Source organism: Tachypleus tridentatus, chromosome 1 (assembly GCF_004210375.1).
Source record: "Tachypleus tridentatus isolate NWPU-2018 chromosome 1, ASM421037v1, whole genome shotgun sequence".
NCBI lineage: Eukaryota > Metazoa > Arthropoda > Merostomata > Xiphosura > Limulidae > Tachypleus > Tachypleus tridentatus.
This window is the reverse complement of record NC_134825.1, coordinates 168507865-168523183: the sequence shown is the minus strand read 5'-3', so window position 1 is coordinate 168523183 and position 15319 is coordinate 168507865. Positions and strand designations below refer to the sequence as shown.

At 33.6% G+C, this 15319-nt stretch overlaps 1 pseudogene across 1 annotated transcript in view; it reads right to left on the bottom strand.

Moving 5' to 3' along the window:
• Nucleotides 1–213: 213 nt before the first annotated feature.
• Nucleotides 214–15319, bottom strand: part of LOC143230013 (microtubule-associated serine/threonine-protein kinase 2-like) — a 34075-nt pseudogene continuing 18969 nt past the window's right edge. The window contains exons 13-18 of the transcript XR_013016184.1: nucleotides 14269–14496; nucleotides 13189–13346; nucleotides 12487–12629; nucleotides 11466–11836; nucleotides 6083–6282; nucleotides 214–4025 (exon numbers count right to left, since the gene is read on the bottom strand). The product of XR_013016184.1 is annotated as a microtubule-associated serine/threonine-protein kinase 2-like (transcript). The remainder of the gene's footprint in view (nucleotides 4026–6082; nucleotides 6283–11465; nucleotides 11837–12486; nucleotides 12630–13188; nucleotides 13347–14268; nucleotides 14497–15319) is intronic.

Sequence of the window (15319 nt, the reverse complement as noted above, 5' to 3'; positions counted from 1 at the left end):
CTACTCCCCTGCCTCCAAGGTTGAAAGGACATGTTCGAACCCGCGACTCTCGGATTACGAGTCGTGTGTTTTATCCACCTGTTCTTTCGAGAAGGAAAGACGAATTACGGGTCTTAAAATCAATATTTGCACCCTAATTTTTGATTAAATATTTTGTGGTAATCGCTATTTGTCTCTCCGAAACACACTGCGTAATAAAACAATCTGATATGACAAAAGAGTATTTATTTGTTACACGTACGTCTAAATTCACGCAATAATATATCACACCATGCACATTTACAATTCCGAAATGTGATTGTTCACACACACCACACACACAAAAAAACGATACTATGTTCAACAACTTTTAAACAATCCATTTTCACACAGTAACATTCAATGAACGTAAGTATAGCGACAAGGAGTTTACCGTTACGTTTCATAAAACTGGTATGGAGCTACTGAAAAATTCCAAAACTGTTATAAAACAAATTTCATAATGTTTTGAAATGTACTCTGGGGTATCACGTACGACAAAAGAAATTCTTAATCACTTTTCAAAGATCATATCTTTCCAGATAACTCTCCTAATGTAAAACCAATTAGGCCTATAAACATCACACGCAAAAGCAAGTACGTTTATTTCAGAGAAAAGCTACAAAACACGCTATATGCGATCTATCCAGTTAACGTTAATTCCCAGTTTCTGAAAAAATTAGGCTTATGAAATTTTTGAAAAATTACTTAAATATGGATCGTTAATATCGAAAATGTACATCGCCTGGAAAGTAAATCCAGGTAACTTAAAGAAAATCATTACGTTTATGTCGAATAAAAAGTTATATGTATGTATATAGATATGTATCTTTCTTGTTACTAAAACTTTACTTTCAACTCCTATACGCAACATTACTTCTGTAACGTTATGCTTATTCTTGGAAGATGAAAAACTTTATCGAGTGAACATTGCGAAATTCGTCTTTTGCTTTTTCGACAGAAATGAAGAACAGTTTTTTTCAAATTATTAAAAATACTAAACGATTACAAATGACTTAGTGAATAAATGTTATGAAGTTAGTGAACATCAAACTTCATTTTCTACTTTTTCTCTTAAAAACAACTGTTAAGCCTAAAAAAGAACGAATTTAAAACGCTATATGTTACAACTCGCTTTAACTGATATTAAACTTAAAAACGTCATCTTTACAGACAATGACAAACACTTTGAGATTAGTGGCTTGCTCATCATGAAGGTTTTAATAAAGATAACCAAAGATTTCTGTATCTTCTCACATCTCAAAAACTAGATTATAGAAAGTGCAAAACAAAGAAAGAATAAGTAGCTGACAGCAGGAGTCTGATGTGAGAGTTGAACAACAACTCGTTGATGAAGGCTGGTGAAATAGCAATTGTAAATCTGAATTGTTTAGTGTTCTAGCTTATCAAGCATATACAAGCTAGGGTATAACAAAATACATTTCCTTTGGTATTTGATTCCAGTCCAATAATTACCGAACATTATCATCACAAGATGGCTTATACTAGTTACTGAAACAGTAAACTTAAGCCTAATCATTTGAAAATTCCCCTATACACGTGTACAGCACGCTATGAAAATACATTGCGAATTTTTCTGGTTTTCTTTTTAATTACTAAAACATTATTTTGTTTTAGAAATAATGATGTATTTAAAATTATTACGTTTACAAGTTATATGATTTACAAGTCTTAAAAAACAAATACTAAATACACTGCATTTTTATCTTTACAGAAGAATAGTATATTTTTACACCCTATTCTTTTTTTGCTAATTTCCTATTTGACCAAATATATTTTCTTGAAAGAAACAAAAAGACCAGATTATCACACAAAATAGCTCCAACTATATATCCGTAGATACAAAAATATTAGATGCACTATGACTTCTTTCCATAAAATCTATTGTGCAAAACTCTAGGTAAGTGTATTTACATGAAATTACAATACAGTATTTGACGTAAAACCTGAAAACTAAACAATGAAATTTACACAGTATAAAATTTGTTCGAATGAAAACAGTCACAACCTTTTTTTTTTGTAAGAATTTCATGCGAAGTAAGTATCAAGTGTTACATTCTGATCTGTAAGGGTTCAGGTTATTTGATTTCACACTGTAAGCAAGTTCGAAAAATTAAACCAACAGCTTCCATAAATCTGAGTGATGTTGTTTGTACTAACAGGCTTCAGTTTCAGTTGTATAATTTAAAAAAAATGTAACTGAACTGTTGAAACAACTTTGAACAATACATATCACAGAAATGGACTTCTGGAAACATTAATATCATAAATTATGACATTTCCGATTCTTTTAAAAAACCCGACAAAAACAAAATAGATCAACATTCTACATTAAATACATTTCCTTTTCTTCATGATAACCAGTTCAATCATTATTTTTGTTAAAAGTACAATGACTTTTTTTCCACATTAAAGAGTCAGGATTACAAGCTCCTGATCCAAACTTTATATTGCTTGATATCAGATCTTGAGGTTCTGAACGGCATATTGTGAGTAGATTCTTTTGAAGGGATGATCTTATTCAACTGTCTGCTCAGTTAGAACAGTTTTTTGTTTTGTTTTACAAACTGGAATGTGCTCTGTCTCTGTTTATTTCAACTTTAAAGTGTAACCCACTAGGCAAGTTTTCACCATTATCATTTTTCACAGCTGCTGAATTCATCTGATACACATCTGAGACATTAGCTTTATTACATTTGTTTTTCTCTAAACTACATGATGAATTATTTTCAACTCGGATAGCTGCTACACACTGGGAGAAACTGTCCGAGTTGAAAGGCCTTCTTACTTGGTTACAGACTCTATCTGTAACTGAGTCATGGGATGTACGCCTGAAGGGTATACAAATATTCTCAGCTCTTGTCACAAAAGGCTCAGTTGTGAAAACTTTAGAAATATGTTTTGGTGTGGAGTTTGCTATTGCAAGTTTACTCATGTGAGAAGTAACGGGAAAAGGAGAAGAAACATCTCGAGAATTAGCATGAAGTGGAAATGAAAGAACTGCTGAAGAAGTCTGTTCAGAAACAGACTTTCGGCTTGCCCTTCCTTCAGCAGGTTTTGGATGCAGTCGTCAGGAGAGACAGGCTGCCACGATAATAGAGGTCCTGACTCTGCATTTTTAGGTTTCATAACAGGCTTCCTGCGAGAAGTAATGTGGTTCAGGGTGGTCAAAGAGAATCCTTTCTGTACTGGAAAGCTCTGAGTTGTCTGTGAACTGCCAGGTTGATGAGTCAAAAGAAAAGCCAATGGAGATGGTGAACGATCTGGTGAAGTTGAAGGAAGTGAGGATGAAGAACGAGTTAAGGCAAGAGGAGACAGAGGAATGTGACCCACAGATTTTCGACGGGGTGAACAGAATGTCTGAGTCAACTTGTGTTTTAAGCCATGTAGAGAGCTAGGCCTAGGGCAGTGAGAGGAATGAGAAGAAAACCTGGAGAATTTGGTGCACTTGAGCTAAGATAACTACTTTCTGGAGAATTAATCCCAAGTGAATGACTTCTGTCAAAAGCTGAACAAAGCCGATTACTTAGAGGGGTCCTAGTTACTTTACATGTTGGAGATATCAGAGCATTTTCAGCTACAGTACCTTGGCGTATAGGCTGAAAACTCCAACTCTGACTAGTCAATGTAGGAGAAATAAGTGCCAATTGATGAAAGTCAGTACCTGCTTTTTTACTGTTCAACCGTCGAAGAAGTGAAGTTTTCCTTTTCCTTTCAGACAGACTGTCCTTCTTTACCTGCCCAATACGTCTTCGAGCAGTTGGTCTTATCATTTTAATGAAGGAAGGATGTCGTTTCTTTCTTCCGCTTTGGATGGTGGTGTTTTCTAAGGGTGTAGTTCGAATGTTAAGACAATCTCCACTAGCCAAGATGAGATGGAGGACCTGAGGATGAAGTAGTCCTTTCACAGGTTTACCATTAAGATGTGTTATCAAGTCTCCTGGTTGAAGTCCTGCTTCAAATGCAGGACTGTTGTTGTCAACAGCCTAGACAAAAAGATGTTTTATAAACTTAATATATATTTATCTTGAGCAATTACTGGGGAAGTAAGGAAAGGGAAAATTCTTATTCTATTCAGAATAAATTAAGATTAATCATTTTCATCAACTGCAATAAAAACTTAAAAAATCATATACACTACAATAAAATATTACATATAATAAATATATCATGTAATGTCATTGAACTATATGGAAACCATATATATTTACAATCACTCCTCAGTAGAAGGTAATAATATCATACAACATATGTATATATAAATACACATACATACACCACAAAATGTTGAAAAAGTTACATATATATGTAAAAACTGTTGGCTTGAGATGAGAAAATTTTTTATATAGAGGAGCAAACAATGTTTCAACCTTCTTCGGTCATCGTCAGGTTCACAAAGAAAGAAAGAAAGAACTGGCCGATAGCTGACCACATGTTTGAAAAGGGTTTAGTAATCGCGTGTAAGAATGTAGAGGGCGTGCTTAGATGTTTGATTATATTTATTAATATAGGTATAAAGGTATTCCTTTGTATTGGTTTATTTTGGGCTTGAGTTGTTGTATAAGGAAGGATTCTTTAATTTTGCATTTGTTTATGTTTGTTTCTTTATTTAGTATTTGAGTGTTTTCTATGGCTATGCTGTGTTTATTTGATTTGTTTTGTTTGTTATTGTTATAAAATTTAAATCTGTGTAATCAATGCAGTTAACATATCATGTTATCTCTACTAATTTTTCAAGCAAACAATACATGAAAGAATGTAACAGTAACTCCGGATGCTTTCTTTAATAGTAGAACGTACCTCTGAAAATTTGAGATATATTTCCTAAATTTCTTGGACATAATTTGTAAGCACAGGATGCTAGAGCTTGTCTTTTATCAAACAAAACATGCTAAGGTTAAGTAAACCTGATGCTGACCAAAAGATGTCACCACACTGGTTAACTGAGTGAAGAAAATCACATGTTAATACTGTAGCAATTATGTGAACCTTGGTGATCATATGCTTGCTACAATCAGCAAATTAAACATGAAGAATATTTTATTATAGTTCTGCATGAAAAGGAAACAAACAAATATAGCATGATTTAAACTAAACTTCTGTTTTAATATACTGAGATGAATTAAGGTTACCAACAAAAAGAATTTAAAGTTTCAATGGACAAAAATATTATTTGTGCAAAATAACAGTTTCAAGTAATGTAATTTCTATAGATACAAACTAGAGGGACATTTGATAAAGTACATACCTCTGTCATGCAGTGTTGGTTATATACAGCCCTAACAAAGTAGGAAAATGTGTCCACAGGGTCAACGATATGAAAGGTCAGGGACCATTTTCAGCAGGACAATGACGAATAATGTTCATCTTATGCTCACCAAGTTATATCAAAGTATAATAATTTTTGACTAAGTTATAAAGCAAAATTGTCTTCAAAATCTGTGCATATTATAACAAATAAGGATTTTTTTTTTATTTTAATGACCCTGCCAAGACCTTGACCTTCCAAAACTAAACACTTCTAACTGAGCCACAGTCCAAATGCATATTAATTTTCATTCAAATCCATTCAGCCATTTTAGAGAAAACTTGTTGGCAAACACAAATACATACACACAGGGTAAAAGCACAACCTATGTCACCTTTGGTGGCAGAGGTAATAACTCCTAAACAGACACTGTTTTTTACAGTCATGCATAAATGTTTAGTTTGTTGTTGAGCATAAAGCTACACAAGAGGCTATCTGTGTCACACTTGGCACTGGTATTGAAACCAAGCTTTTAGAGTTAAAAGCTTTCAGAATTTATCACTGAGCCACTGGGAAAAGCACATAAACATTCAGAAACAGTCTGAAATAAATGCTGAAATAATAAAATGCTATAAAATGAAAGTAAACTACTAATAATTCATGGGATCAGATCACTATCAGTAAGTAAGTTCCATGAATTAAGGATTTGCAAAGAACTGTTTGAAAAATAACGTTTTTATAATCAATAAAGAAACTAGGTGCATATATTTTCCATTATATTTTTCACAAACTTACAGATACAAGATGCTGTACAGTGTAAGTATCCGTATCTCCAAAATAAACTCTGATTGCTCTTGCCGTGAAGCCAAACCCATGCAGTCCTCTCCTGTTGATGACAGGAGGTTTGAGTTGGTTTTTTATGGTGCTTGTGTCTTTACTGGAAGAAGCATCTTGTGAACTGGTACTAGATCCCTCAAAAGATGCAAGTACATCAGCTACATAAAAAATTTCATATATTAGATCGGGAACCCTGTTTACACATTTCATAATGTTGTACAATTTTTAAAACAACCATTACACTCAGAACCTGCAGAGTTCATAAGTTCTAAATAGTATTTAACTCTTTCACTGTCATGGACACATGTACGTACAACCACAGCTATGGGCCGTTTTCTAACCTTGAAAGTGCGATTTTAATGACACACAGGCTTTTTGTAACCCCTCCCCAATAGAGTCATGCCTTTGAAACTTCCCAATGTTTTAACAGTTTTATATTTCAGAAAATAAAATATTAACACATTTATCGTTTTTTGTTGGTTTGTTAGTTTGGTGTTTTATGGTGCAGAGTAACCAGGCTGTCTATGCCAAATATTTGGTAAAAAAGTTAATATTAAAGTAAAATTATTAAAATTCATAAAAAGTTATCAAGGTAAAACAAAACAGAGTTTAATTTTTGAATTAAAAAACTTAAATAGCAGTAAATCCAATATTTATATCGAGTTTACAGGAGTAAGAGAAAACCTTCAGTAATGGAAGTTGTAAAGGACTTTCTGTAGCATAATTTTAATTATTGCAACTCGCCTGGATGACTAACGGGTAAGTTCAAACATCGGTGTTAGTCACCTGAAATTGGCCTTTCCAGACCTGGTTTTGAGTTACTTGATGTCACAGCAGTTTTCTAATTTCAAATCGAACTTGTTGTACTTTACTTCTTAAAAAGGATTCACATTGAAAAAAGGTCGAAAACAGGTAGAAAGAACAAACAGTGATGGTAACGACCCAAGGAAGCACTGATGGCTACGGCCTCCAAGGTTGTGTCGAGCAAAAGACAAGATGGACACATGCTGATCAACCAACAGTGCCATCCTTCCATACACTCATCCATCACACAGTCTGTCATTTCTGAACACAGAAATGTGCCGAAAGGTGATTTTATCAGCAGGTTTCAGAAATGTTTCCTGTAAGAAAAAACATACAGGATGGTAGAAAGCAACCAGTGCTTTGATGTCATCCAGTTTAGAATGTAAACCTCGACAGTTCCATTGTATCAAGGTGGCCATTTTTATTTATGTATAGACAAATTGGGTGGAGAGCCCTTATGTTTTCAACCACGTCTTTTTTCTTTATTCAAGAGAGGTCTGTTGACCTCTGTGGTTCCTGCCCTGGAACAGTTCAGTAGGTCTTCATTGTTGGAAGAGGATACCAGCAACTGAGGACACGAACAAATGATCATTTTGAGTCTTGAGGCAGGAGAAGAAGTACCTGAGGAAATGTCCTTACCTGGAACAAAAGGAAGTGAATCTTGGGGTTTGCTGGAATGAATGTTAGTGGCTGAGATTGGTGCTGATGTTTTTTTTAGCCATGGGGGTCAAATGACCCTTCATATGGTGTGAAAATGATTCTTTTGGAGGCACAGAGAGATCAGTCTGCACTCCTACTGTGGTAGTGGAAGGAAGTGCAGCAGCATATGTCCGAGATGAAATGGTGGACAGCAATTTTCAAGCCTCAGGGTAAGTAATGTTTTGAATTGTTTTCCAACTATGCACCTCTTTTTCTTCCAATCACTTAGGGTAAGAATGAAAGTAGGATGGGTGAGAGCCATTGCAATTAAAGCAATGAGAGTCCATTTCACACTCATAAGCACTGTGGTCCTAGGCACCACAACAAGCACATGTCAAGGAACAACAATATGATGTCTTCAAGTGACCAAACTGCTGACACTGGAAACATCTGAGAGGGTTTGGAATTAAGGTTATGATCTTTCAGTTTACCTCTTCTTGGATTTAAACATCCATCCACATGTTTGCCATGTGTGGTGATTCATGAAGGGAGGAGATGATTTTAGTGGTTAAGGGGGTCTTACCCTAACACAACGCTTTGGCCTTGAATTCCTGTAGACAGGGCAGCATTGGGGTGGCTCCCCTAGGGCCAATCTTTGCAAATAAGATAACCTGCCTTGATGTTGACAGGTGGACATGGTGATGTAAATGTTAAAATGAGGACACTGGTCGGCATCATAGTTCTATCTCTGCGAATGGAGATATGCCCCATTGCAGAAAATCATGAGGTGGAGAAACTAACGAGAATCTCCAAATCGAGGATGTTCTTCAAATCCCTCTCAAGAATAACTCCTTGTGATGAAATCAAATTAGCATGAGGCATAACCTCAATAGCTATATCCCCAATCACTTTTGAATCTAAGAGGAGTTCACTGTGTTTAGAGGTGGATGTTTCTACCAATATGTTATCAAAGCAAAGCTTTTCACTGGCTTTGAGAGGCAGCAAGTCCTTTTAGTCTCTTCTGAATAAAAAAAAAGAGAAACATTTGCCTTAAAGGTTTGTCTGCAAGAGAATGTAATATAAGTAAATGAGGAACATGTGTTACAGGTGTTGAAGATTACTGCTCGGAATCTTCAAGATATGGTTCTTTTCCTAAGGATTATTTTTTTTCACTATTTTATTTAAGTTCTTATTTGGCAGATCCATAATAAAAAAAAAATGTTTCAGTACTCACTGACCCCACCCATCATGAAGCCCTGTGAGGGAATGCATTACAATTTGAAACAAGGACACTGCAGCAATGCCAGGGTTTTGTGAGCACTACACCCAAACACTAATGTCAGATATAATGTCCACAACATCTCTTGAGAACATCCTACACTGGTACTTGGTTGACCTTAGCCCAAGTGGACCAGCCAATTGGCCCTAGGGAAGCCACCCCAATGCTGCCCCGTCTACAAGAATTCAAGGCCAAAGTGGTGTGTTAGGGTTGGACCCCCTTAACCACTAAGATCCTCTCCTCCCCTTCATGGGTCACCACGCATGGCAAACATGTGAATGGATGTTTAAATCCAAGGAGAGGTAAACTGAAAAATCATAACCTTTTCTGGGAGTTCCTCTCACCACATACAAGAATCCACACCCAGGGGAAAGGGGATCTTTTTTATTTCTGTTTTGTATATCTAAAAATAAACCTAAAACTGGCAGATATTTCTTATAAATGCATAAATGAGATAAAGAACTCAAACTATAAACATATTGCATCATTATTCTTCTTATCATTTAACTGAAACTTGTATGTATGCAACATTTCTATAATAAAGATTTTCATCAATTTCCTAAAAAACTTCAAAATTACAATCTACATAGTTAAGTTTTCTCTCTTAGAACAAGAGTAAATTGTATCAAATACTACTTTTACCCAACAGAGTTTCCAGCAACTATGCTACTTCTTGTACGAGACCTGTAACATGTGTGGACTGTACTATTACAAATGTGATTCAATTTTCCTAAATAAATCAATAATTGGTAACATTTAACTCAAAAGATGTACAAAATGATACTTAGAAGTCTACTATCAAATTTTATATCAGATATTTACTAAATTTGACATTTTTCAAACCTACAGATATCTTTAAAATGTTAGTTAAAATTTCATGTTTGCATGGAATTGAACTTTCAGTATATTTTTTTTTGTTAATTTTTTGAATACTTCATGAATATTTTATTCCAAAAAACTATGTTCAAAGTTCTGAACATAGAATACATAAAATATACAGTAAAACAAAAATTATTACAAATAACTTACAGATATAATTACAAGATTTGTACTTGGAGTTCTGGTATTTTTAACAGAAATGTCTGAATACATTTGATTGGATTTTGTTCAGTATGCTATCATTCACACCAGGAATGTCTATATATTATGTGTATGTTATTTCTTTTATAGCCACATGCCACACGTGGGCAAAAGAAAAAACACAACAAATTATTCTCACCAATTTTGGTGAAACTAAAATAAGGTGTGCTTCATTATGATACTAATATGTTTAATGGAGGCTTTTAAATACATTCCAAGTTGCTGGTGAGAAGCTCCAACATCTCTTTACTTCAGCATTTCAAATCATTTGAAGAGCACAAAAATTTTATAGTCACAACTTTAGGAAGTTGCCAGACTGTTGTTCCATGTCATGCTAACTAATTCATTTTGTTTCTTTCTGTATAACACAGGGTTAAAAAACTGATAACTTGCCAGAAAGAATATCATTCTAAGCAAGTAATAAATACATTAAAGTAGTAGATAAATGAAAAATAGAAAAGAATACAGTTTGAGAGATGCGTAAATGTGGAAACTGGGTGCAGTGATATTAAGTAGCATATTGTTCGAGAGACTTAAAATACCAAGTGAAGTGAAAATATTCGAAACATGAAAATAATGATTAAAGTTAAATTTCAAAAATTACTTTGACAACAGTGTGAGCATGCATATATTAACTTCAGTTTTTTCTTGTTTTCATGAAGTTTGATTTTATGATGTACCGTATTTTTCGGTGTATAAGACGTGCCCCTATTTTGAAGACTATCTTCAGGGGAAAAAAATATTTTTCACAGTTATCATTTACTTATTTGTTCATCATCAGCCTAATCTTTTATTATTCTTTAGAATACTTCAAAAGTAGTGTCTATAAAAAATGAAATATGGTTGTTTCATACATTTACATCAAAACATTGTTCATTCATTATGAAAACTTTCAAAATCTTTTTTTTTGCATCACTGAAAACAAGTTCTGAAGTTCACTCTCATTTGTCCTCAAACGATATCATCTTTGGTGCCATGAAGGCAACCACTCACATTACATTTTTAATACCTTTATTACAGTTTCCACACTTTGGGAAATCAAAAAAAGGTTTGGTACTTTTAAATATTAGGGAAACCAAATAACTGCTTATTCACCATAGGGAGGAATAAAATTTTTACCCTTGGTGTATAAGATGCAGGGGGGTTTGAGATCCCTTTTCTTGGAAACAAAGTGTGTCTTATACACAAAAAAATATGGCATTTGTGTTGCTGCTGGTTAACAATTATGTAGCATCTTTTAAGTTTTTCTTTGAATTGTGAAAGTCAGTGAAATGACTAAATATTACTGTTTGACGACCTGAACGTTAATAAGTTAAATTTCTCATAACCTTCTGCTTGTATACACAAGTTAATTGCTCACCGTTAATAGTAAGACAAATCAAGAAATCACTGGACTGACAAAAAGTAATGTAGAAAATTAGTTTTTGTAACTGTAAAGTATTATTCAAGTTAAAATAACGATAAACATCCCTTTATTTTTATTTTTCTCAGTGTAGCAGTTATTCATATCAACTAATATTCTGGTGAACATTACAATACCAGTTGGAATAATCAACGACAACCCAGAAGCTGAAGTTGACTTGATGATTGGATGAGTTTTTTGTTGAGACCCACAGGGAGACAATGGTGTTGAAGAAATTGGTATTTTGGCAGAAAGAGTAAGTGGAGAAACTAATTTTCTAGGCCTGACAGCCCTTTTCTGTTGTTTTTTATCTGCATCTTCATTCACTGTTGACAATTCTTTGTAATGTGGAGGTGTTGCCACTAAAGGTCTGTTGCCCTCCATGCTGATTGAGAAGTGTGGAAGAAACTCTTTCATATCTGCCTGCTGGTGTGTCTGAACATTGGGTGAAAGTTCTTCCAAATCTGTTTGAGAGGACTCCAGAACATTCTGTGTTCCTGGATGGATTCTAGTATAGACATTATTCAGTTTATATATAATTCCTATAGATTTTCTTGCCATATCAAAATAAAATATATGCCACAAACATAAGCTATGCTTTATAAAAAAAGGTAACTCATCAATCTTATTTTAATTATTTTTATTTTCATGGATGGATATTAAGATAAAGAAATAATCAGATGAGATCTTTTTTAGCAAATCTCAAGCTATGTCATCAAACAATGCAGAATACAACATGATACAGTGTCCTCATACTTGAGAATGGTTGCTCAGTTGATTGAAACATTGTACCTATTCCAAAAACAATCTTACTTATTGCAAAAGTTGTAACTTGCAATAAAATAATACTTATAATCAGCACGTGTGCTTAAGATGAAAACTATTAGAAAGTAACTTAGTTTTAATACAAAATGCCAAAATAAGAGGGTATATTTAAGGAGGGAGGAACATTATAGAACACCGTGACTTTTATCAGAATGAGTGGAGCAACTTACAACCACTTCTCACTATTATACAGCAGTGGTGAACAAATCACATATCATAAAAACTGTAAAAGTACTGAACTCTTCTGTTATGTTTTAATAGATAGAGCCAGTTCAGAGAATTAAATCCAGAAGGCACGTTAATTAACTGTGGAAAGTTAAAAGTACTACTTACGAATCTTGAATTAAAACAGATTTTTTTTTAATTTCAGGTGTCTTGCACAGATTACTTCCTTGGGAACTGGAACTGTCAGAATGATCTGAAGGACAGAAATTTAAACTATCCGAGGAGTGTTGAGTTGATTCTGTTTTCAAAACCTGAAAGAAACAATTACAATAACATGAAGAAAAGAAATATTATACATTAGAAATGAATGATTTAGCTAATAAGTAATCACACCATGAAGAAGTAGCTTTGAATGAAAATGATAAAGACAGTTTTAAGCATATGATGATGAGAAGTATTTTTTCTAACTAATAAAATAACATGAAGTCTTCTTTATATTTTTTCTAAGTTCTCAAGACATTTGGTATAATTTTTAAGAGTTTCTGGTTATTCTGATAAATTTTTTATTTGATAGTTTTAAGTATTATTTTATTACAATTCACAGCTTTCACAGTAAGGTTGTTTTTTAGAAAATGTACATTTTGAGCTATAAATTGTAATGTTATTTTTTGTTTCAGTTCCAAACTCAGATTAAACAAAACGTTAATTACAATTCTGATAGAATGAACTGTATTTACACATCTATATATGAACTTGCATTTTTTCAAAGGCGACAATAAATCCATAATAAATGGTAATAAAACAGTACATTAGTCTTGTGTAACAAGCAGAAATAACTCCAAATATCTAAAGTGTTCTGAATTATCTAACCTTTATAAAGTTCTCTTCTTCTAATTCCTTCTCAACACGAGAATAAACCTTACGGTAACGGGGAGAGCAGGATGAAAAATTGCTAAATATAAAGCTTTCATCAGCATTTTCCAGTGACTCAGAGCCTTCAACATCGTGACGGTATCGATCAGATCTTGCTAAAATGAGACAGAATGAACAATTTTACCAAGGATATATCAAAATTTACAATAAAAAAACATTTATAATTATTTGTTAAAAACATGCCCTAATGAAATATTTCCAAATTTTTAAAGATGCAAATTCCATCAAACATTGCATATTAAAATAAGACATTTTCATTTGCACAACAAAGATACTCTGCTGAAGGTTCACCCCAAGTTTCAATCCATGTCACGCAGTAGTTCTTGTTTCAAGCTATACAAAAAAACATAGAAAATGTTCATTTTAAATAACGAATCTGGGCGCTTTAGGTTTAAATGCTTGTATCCATGCACCATACCACACCCTTTATGTGATGATATGCTTCACTTACTACTACTTCTCAGTTATAATTTAAGATCCAGTTGTCCATTTTGAGTAAGGCAACACCAGAGCTCATTTTGAGATTTTGAGAACTACAAAATTGGCCAATTTTGATTTTCAAACATGCAACACACAGTAGGACCATTTGACACTAATTAGAGCTGGGCTATGCTAATTTGTCTTCACACAGTTAACTCCTCATATGGTTTATATTGCATGCTGTGATTGATTCTGTTGAGCAGTCATAATTGGACTGAGGTTCCATGTACGTTATATAAACAGTATAAAAATCCATGTTCCTACAATCTAACCAGAGTTTTGTGAGGAAGACAGGAATTAACTGCACATCAATACATGAATAGGTCTTTGGTATCATGGGTAACTGAAGAGCCCTTACAGAAAAAAAGGTATTTTTTTCCATAACTTTTGATGTTGGTCCTTTTTTTTTTTCTTATCATTGGAAACAAACCCTCTTTCATTCCTGATGAAGAAAGGAAAATAGTTGTAAAACCCTAGATTTTCAGATGAGTCTTTTCATCTCACTTGTCACAACAACCAAATCAAAACACTTCTTACTGTCAAAATAACTCGTGTCTTCTTCATCTTCCAGCTGAGGAATAAACTCAGCTTTCTGACGTAGCAGAGATTCCCAATTCAGAGATGCAAAGAATGCATGATCTTTCACTTCATGGGCGCCACCAGTCCCGAGCCGATCAAATGGATTCGGCCTCAAAAGTAGAGTGATCAATTTTTTTGCATCTTCAGCCACAAGCCAATCATTTTCATTAGGCCACTCAATTTCATCTAAAAAGAAAAATATTATGATTTATTTCAAACCTCATTCTCTACACTATTTAAAACACTTCAACTATTTTAAATTATTGTACTTAGACTCTCTCTCTATACTATAACAAAAGCAATCTAGTCTTTTTCTTTGAAAATCAAAATGGTATGCACATTAACATCTTATACAATAGTCATGTGGGCTTCAGAGTTGTACTTTCCTTCACATCTGCTTTCAACACCAAAGCAACCCAGAAAACAGATGTGAAAGAAGCTTCAGAGAAAAATGGCATCAAAAGAAAAATGTTGTATGCATAATTTTGTGTACTGACCTATTTTTCAGAAAACAAAATCAATAATCACTAACTGCTGTTTGGGTCCATATATTGAATAACTATGTTTTTGTTTTTTACAACACTCAGTGTAAAGAACAGACCAGAAAATGGGTGTGATCATTTATTATGTAAAACATAACACACACAACCCTGTAAATAACACTGTCATAGAACCACAAGCAGTTTGGTGTACATAAATATCATAGAAAACTATGTTCAAAACACCAATGGATGTCCAATGCCCATCAGTAGTTCTAGGGTTAAAAAGCTTCAGTGTATTTTGCAAAACAATTTGAATTTATATATATAAACAAGAAGCTGCAGCAATGAATACACTTTGTACATATAACACTGACGTACAGCCAATTAGCAGAACTATATACCGACACACACACATTTTATGACAACGTATGATGTGGATATTACAGTAATTATCAATTTTTGTCACATTATCAGATCATTATTACCAACTTCCATGTATGTTATGGTTATTACAATAATAAATCTTG